Source organism: Sapajus apella, unplaced genomic scaffold (genome assembly GCF_009761245.1).
Source record: "Sapajus apella isolate SASKATOON/1434 unplaced genomic scaffold, GSC_monkey_1.0 scaffold66, whole genome shotgun sequence".
Classification (NCBI taxonomy): Eukaryota; Metazoa; Chordata; class Mammalia; order Primates; family Cebidae; genus Sapajus; species Sapajus apella.
Window position 1 is genome coordinate 773,525 of NW_022437006.1, and position 5,943 is coordinate 779,467.

Genomic DNA, 5,943 nt, shown 5'->3' on the forward strand with positions numbered 1-5,943 from the left:
GGGCTAATTATTTATATTTTTAGTAGAGACTGGATTTTGCCATGTTGGACAGGCTGGTCTTGAACTCCTGATCTCAAGTGATCCTCCCGCCTCAGCCTCCCAAATTGCTGGGATTACAGGTGTAAGCCACCGTACCTGGCCTCTTTTTAATTATTTTAAAATTTCTTTTTTTTTTTTTTTTTAGACAGAGTTTCACTCATGTTACCCAGGCTGGAGTGCAATGGCGCGATCTCGGCTCACCGCAACCTCCGCCTCCTGGGTTCAGGCAATTCTCCTGCCTCAGCCTCCTGAGTAGCTGGGATTACAGGCATGCACCACCATGCCCAGCTAATTTTTTGTATTTTTAGTAGAGACGGGGTTTCACCATGTTGACCAGGATGGTCTCGATCTCTTGACCTCGTGATCCACCCGCCTCGGCCTCCCAAAGTGCTGGGATTACAGGCTTGAGCCACTGCGCCTGGCTAAAATTTCTTTTAAGTGTTTAGCCACAAGCTAGCCACACATCTGAGGTCTTTACATGTATTTTGTCATTTAATCCTCATCAGAATTCTATGAAACAAATACTGTATTCCCTTTTTATGGAGGAGGAAACTGAGGTACAGAAATAACTGAGGGACAGTGCATCTAATGCTAGGCTCTGAACCAGTATGCTCAACTGTCTAGTTTCAGAAAAGACTTAAGGCAGCAGGTGGAGCTGTATAAAATGCAAGACAATCTCAAGTGTTTTGTAGGAGAGAGAAAAACAATGGCAAAGACAGACATAAAACAGAGCCAGGAATGAGGCCAAAAATATATATCATTTGACCTATGCACTTGCTAAGAGGACCACAAATTTGGCTAGAGCTTTCTAGCAGCTTGTGGATAAAATGAAATCTGATCAGTTATACAATTTACAGGATCCATGAGATAAAAGCAGGCCAATTACTCAGAAGAAGCCAACTATTCTTGGTAGTAAGACCAGACATAGATTTATTCTGCAGAACACAAATGTTCTTGTAAAAAAAGACACTGTGTGAGCTAATGGATAACGGCCTCAACAACATCCTTGTATAGACAAGATGACCACTAATATGGTTTGGCTGTGTCCACATCCAAATCTCATATTGAATTGTAGTTTCCATAATCCCCACATGTCGTGGGAAGGACTCAGTGGGAGGTAATTGAATCGTGGGGGTGGTTAGCTCCATGCTGTTCTGATAGTGAGGTATCAAGAGATCTGATGGGTTTTACTGTGGGCTTTCCCCCTTTGGCCCTGCATTTCTCCTTGCTGCTGCCATGTGAAGAAAGACGTGTATTGTAAGTTTCCTGAGGCCTCCATAGCCATGCTGAACTGTGAGTCAATTAAATCCCTTTCCTTTATAAATTACCCAGTCTCAGGTATGTCTTTATTAGCAGTGTGAGCACAGACTAATACAATCACTTCCACCAGGTTGAGTCTTCCAGCTTTTCTCTTAGGGCTTATGTCCCAACATCAAAACATGGTAACAAGCAACCAGGATATGGCTTAGGCACCTAGGTCCCTACTGGTCAGTATCTGAGAGTGAGTGGACTGATAGCCTTTGATAGACGCTGTGAGAAATGAGACTGAGATTGTGATTTTCAACAAATATCTAGAATTCATCTTTTCTGTTTTGTAAGTCTCTCTCTCTCTCTCTCTTTTTTTTTTTTTTTTTTTTTTTTTTTTTTTTCCGAGACAGGGTTTTGCTCTGTCACTCAGGCTGGAGTGTGGTGGTGTGATCTTGGCTCTCTGCAGCCTTGATCTTCCCAGGCTTAGGTGATACTCCTAACTCAGCCTCCTGGATAGCCGAGACTACAGGCACATTCCAAGATACCTGGCTAATTTTGTATTTTTTGTAGAGATGGGGTTTTGCCATGTTGCCCAGGCTGGTCTCGAACTCCTGGGCTCAAGCTATCTGCCTGCTTTGGTCTCCCAAAGTACTGGGACTACAGGCGTGAGCCACTGTGCTCAGCCTATTTTGTCAGTCTTATATGTATTAAAGACCATTATATTAGAGATAGGAATTGTGAAAAATATTATAATATGAAATAATCAATTATGTATCTATTAAACATGGTGTTTAGGGAGTCTTTTGATAATATGAAAATGTTCTTAAACTATAATATTAAATAAAGCAGAATACAAAACTATATGTAATATTTAATCTCAACAATGTTTAAAATATGAATGGAGATGCAGTGAGCTGAGATGGCGCCACTACACTCCAGCCTGGGTGACTGCAAGACTCTGTATATAAAAAAAAATTTATATACAGATAATATATATATGGAGTAAGATATGAATCTTTAGTTTTTCTTGATATAGAAACTTATTTTTTTCTTTTACTTACTGAATAGAAAGATGAAAGGCAATTTCTGGATGGGTTGGAATATCTTCAAAAGAGGCACCCGTTTTCAGTTGCACATTGCTTGGGTCCTAGGTATGACTGACCATCAAACCAAGGGGAAAGAAGAAGAAAACAGGTTTTGATTTGATTTGATTGGGAAGCAGGTGTGTGTATGAGGAGGCCTAAAGACTATGTGGGGGAAAAAACTGGGGAGAAAGGTAGCAATGTGCAGGATTTCCAGAGGGGCCTTTAAAAACCTAAAAAGCTAATCCCTGAAGTTGTCCATGACAGAGAGGGCCCAGAGCTAGGAGATTTCTGCCCCCAGGAGAGGTTTTGGAGCTGACTCCTCATTCTCTGTTAGACAGGCCGTCACCTGAATGACAGCCTGCCTATTCCCAGCACCCCAGGGTCTACCCCAGTCTCTTCTCACAGAGATATGGAGAGGGCCTTGCTCCTTCCTGCATTTGCATTAAACTGACACTTGCCTCACCACAAGACTGTTGGGGTCCTCATTCATTACCCTGTATGAGCATCCTCTGTAACCATGCCCTAGGACATCAGTATGACAAAATGGGGCTGGTGAGGGAAAACTCTTTATCTTTAAGCGGAAGAGGCTGAACTAATAAACTTGAAGTGTTGTTTTGTTTTGGTTTGGTTTTTTTTTTTTTTTTTTTGAGGCAGAGTGTCACTCTGTCACCCAGGCTGGAGTGCAGTGGCATGTGATCTTGGCTCATTGCAACCTTTGCCTCCCCGGTTCAAGCAATCCTCCTGCTTCAGCCTCCTGAGTAGCTGAGATTACAGGTATGCGCCACCATGTCCGGCTACTTTTTGTATTTTTAGTAGAGACAGGGTTTCACCATGTTGATCAGGCTGGTCTCAAACTCCTGGCCTCGTGATCCGCCCGCCTCGGCCTCCCAAAGTGCTGGGATTGTAGGTGTGAGCCATTGTACTCAGCCGAGATTATTTTAATAGCATGCGCACATGCACGAACACACACACACACACACACACACACGTATACTGCAAGAACTACACCTTCAAGAGTCTCACCTTCCCCTTTCCCCTGCTGCTCCTTAAATATGGGTGTTGCCCCCAATTCCTTCTCAGTCCTTCTTTCTTTTCTTTCTAGATCCTCTCCTTGGGCTATTTCAACTTTCATACAAATTCTGATATGCATTAAATCTAAAATCTCCATTATGAGTCTCCTTAAATCACAGTCTAAGGATATCCAGAACAGAGTTTCCACACCAAAGGCATGTCTAGTTTCTCATCTACAAGCTTTTTATCTTTGGCTTTGTTTTTGTTTTTTATTCTGAAACTCCTTGACAAATATTATTCCATCACCAGAAGGAAGGTCCTGGGAACAGTAAAGAAATGAGCATTTGTGCTAAGTATTTTATAGGCATATATCTTCATTTAATCCTCATAACCACTCTATGTAGTAGGCATGATCATTCCTTATTAGCAGATGAGGAAACCAAGACTTTGAGCAGGTAATTTGTATAAGATCAAGCAGGTTGGAAAACCTTAGGATGAGTAAGGTTTAAAGTCAGGTCTGTCTATTTTTCTAAGAAAAGAAGATTGATGCTTTCCTGTTAGGGAATCAACTTCTTATTCCCAGGCTGTGGAATCCTGTGCTAACCAGGAAATAACTAACGCTTCTCGCAGGACATGTTATGAGATATATGTAATGTTTTCTATGTCACAATAGCTTTTTTTTTTTTTCTGAGATGGAGTCTTGCTCTATTGCCCAGACTGGAGTGCAGTGGTGCGATCTTGGCTGACTGCAACCTTCACCTCCTGGGTTCAAACGATTCTCCTGCCTCCGTCTCCCAAGTAGCTGGGATTACAGGCATACACCACCATGCTCAGCTAATTTTTGTATGCTTTTTTTTTCTTTTTAGATGGAGTCTTATTTGGCCACCCTGGCTGGAGTGCAGTGGTGTGATCTCAGCTCACTGCAACCTCTGCCTCCCAGGTTCAAGTGATTCTCCTGCGTCAGCCTCCTGAGTAGCTGAGATTACAGGTGTGTACCACCACACCCAGCTAATTTTTGTATTTTTAGTGGAGATAGGGCTTCACTATGTTGGCTGGTCTCAAGGCTGGTCTCGAACTCCTAACCTCGTGATCTGCCCACCTTGACCTCCTAAAGCGCTGGGATTACAGGCATTAGCCACCATGCCTAGCCTAACTTTTGTATTTTTAGTAGAGACAGGGTTTCACCATGTTGGCCAGGCTGGTCTCAAACTCCTGACCTTAAGTGATCTGCCTGCTTTGGCCTCCCAAAGTGCCACAATAGCCTTTTTACCTAAGTTTTATTTTAGAATCCTGAGGAAAAGCTGTGACCTTCTAGCTTCATTTGCTCTTTGACATTACCTGAAACCTCAGCCTGTTTGGCAAGTTGTATCACAGGATTCACATTTCCTGATTTCAAAATTACTACAAAGCAGTGGTAAAAAGACACTGTGGTAACGCCATAAATAGCACGATGGTTTGAATGTTTATGTTCCCTCCAGAATTCATATTGGAACTTATTCACCAGTGCATCACTTAAGAGGTGAGGCGTTGACCGGGCGCGGTGGCTCAAGCCTGTAATCCCAGCACTTTGGGAGGCCGAGGCGGGTGGATCACAAGGTCGAGAGATCGAGACCATCCTGGTCAACACGGTGAAACCCCGTCTCTACTAAAAATACAAAAAATTAGCTGGGCATGGTGGCGCGTGCCTGTAATCCCAGCTACTCAGGAGGCTGAGGCAGGAGAATTGCCTGAACCCAGGAGGCGGAGGTTGCGGTGAGCCGAGATCGTGCCATTGCACTCCAGCCTGGGTAACAAGAGCAAAACTCCATCCCAAAAAAAAAAAAAAAAAAAAAGAGGTGAGGCGTTTAGGGGGTGATTTGGGCGTGAGGGTTCTGCCCTCATGGATGGGATTAGTGCTTTAAAAAAGGGCCACGGGGAACTAGGCTAGGTCTTTTTTTTTTTTGCACTTCGGCTCTTCTACCATGTGAGGACACAGCAGGAAGGTACCCCCTTGGAGGCAGAGAGCAGCCCTCGGCAGACACCAACTCTGCTGGCACCTTGATCTTGTACCTCCCAGTCTCTAGAACTGTGGAGAAATACATTTCTGCTCTTTATTAATTACCCTGTCTCATGCATTTTGTTATAGCCATCTGAATGGACTAAGATAGATGGACATGTAGACCAATGGAACAGATTGGAGAGTCTAGAAATAAACCCATATGTCTGTGGTCAAGGGACTTTTGACAAGGGTATCAAAACCATTCAATGGGGAAAGAATAGCCTTTTAACAAATGATGCTGGGACAACAAGATAGCCACCTGCAAAGGATGACATTCAACTGTCACCTCACACAATTTAAAGAAATCAATTAAAAATGAACCAGAGACCTAAATGTAAGAGCTGAAACTAAAAAAATTTAAAAATAAATCATAGATCTAAATCTTTTCAACCTCAGAGTTGGCAACGATATGACACCAAAAGCTCAAACATAAGAAAAAAATAAATTAGACTTAATCAAAATTTAAAACTTTCATTTTTTTTTTTTTCACCAACAAAACATGCTTTATTTGGTAAAAACATG

The 5,943-nt window shown here is 42.6% G+C and overlaps 1 long non-coding RNA gene across 1 annotated transcript; it reads right to left on the reverse strand.

Moving 5' to 3' along the window:
• Window positions 1-1,354: 1,354 nt before the first annotated feature.
• On the reverse strand, window positions 1,355-5,740 carry LOC116530267. Its single transcript, XR_004259911.1, has 2 exons — window positions 5,713-5,740; window positions 1,355-1,419 (listed from the first exon to the last, which is right to left on the reverse strand). It is a non-coding gene; the product is annotated as an uncharacterized LOC116530267 (long non-coding RNA).
• Window positions 5,741-5,943: the final 203 nt, after the last annotated feature.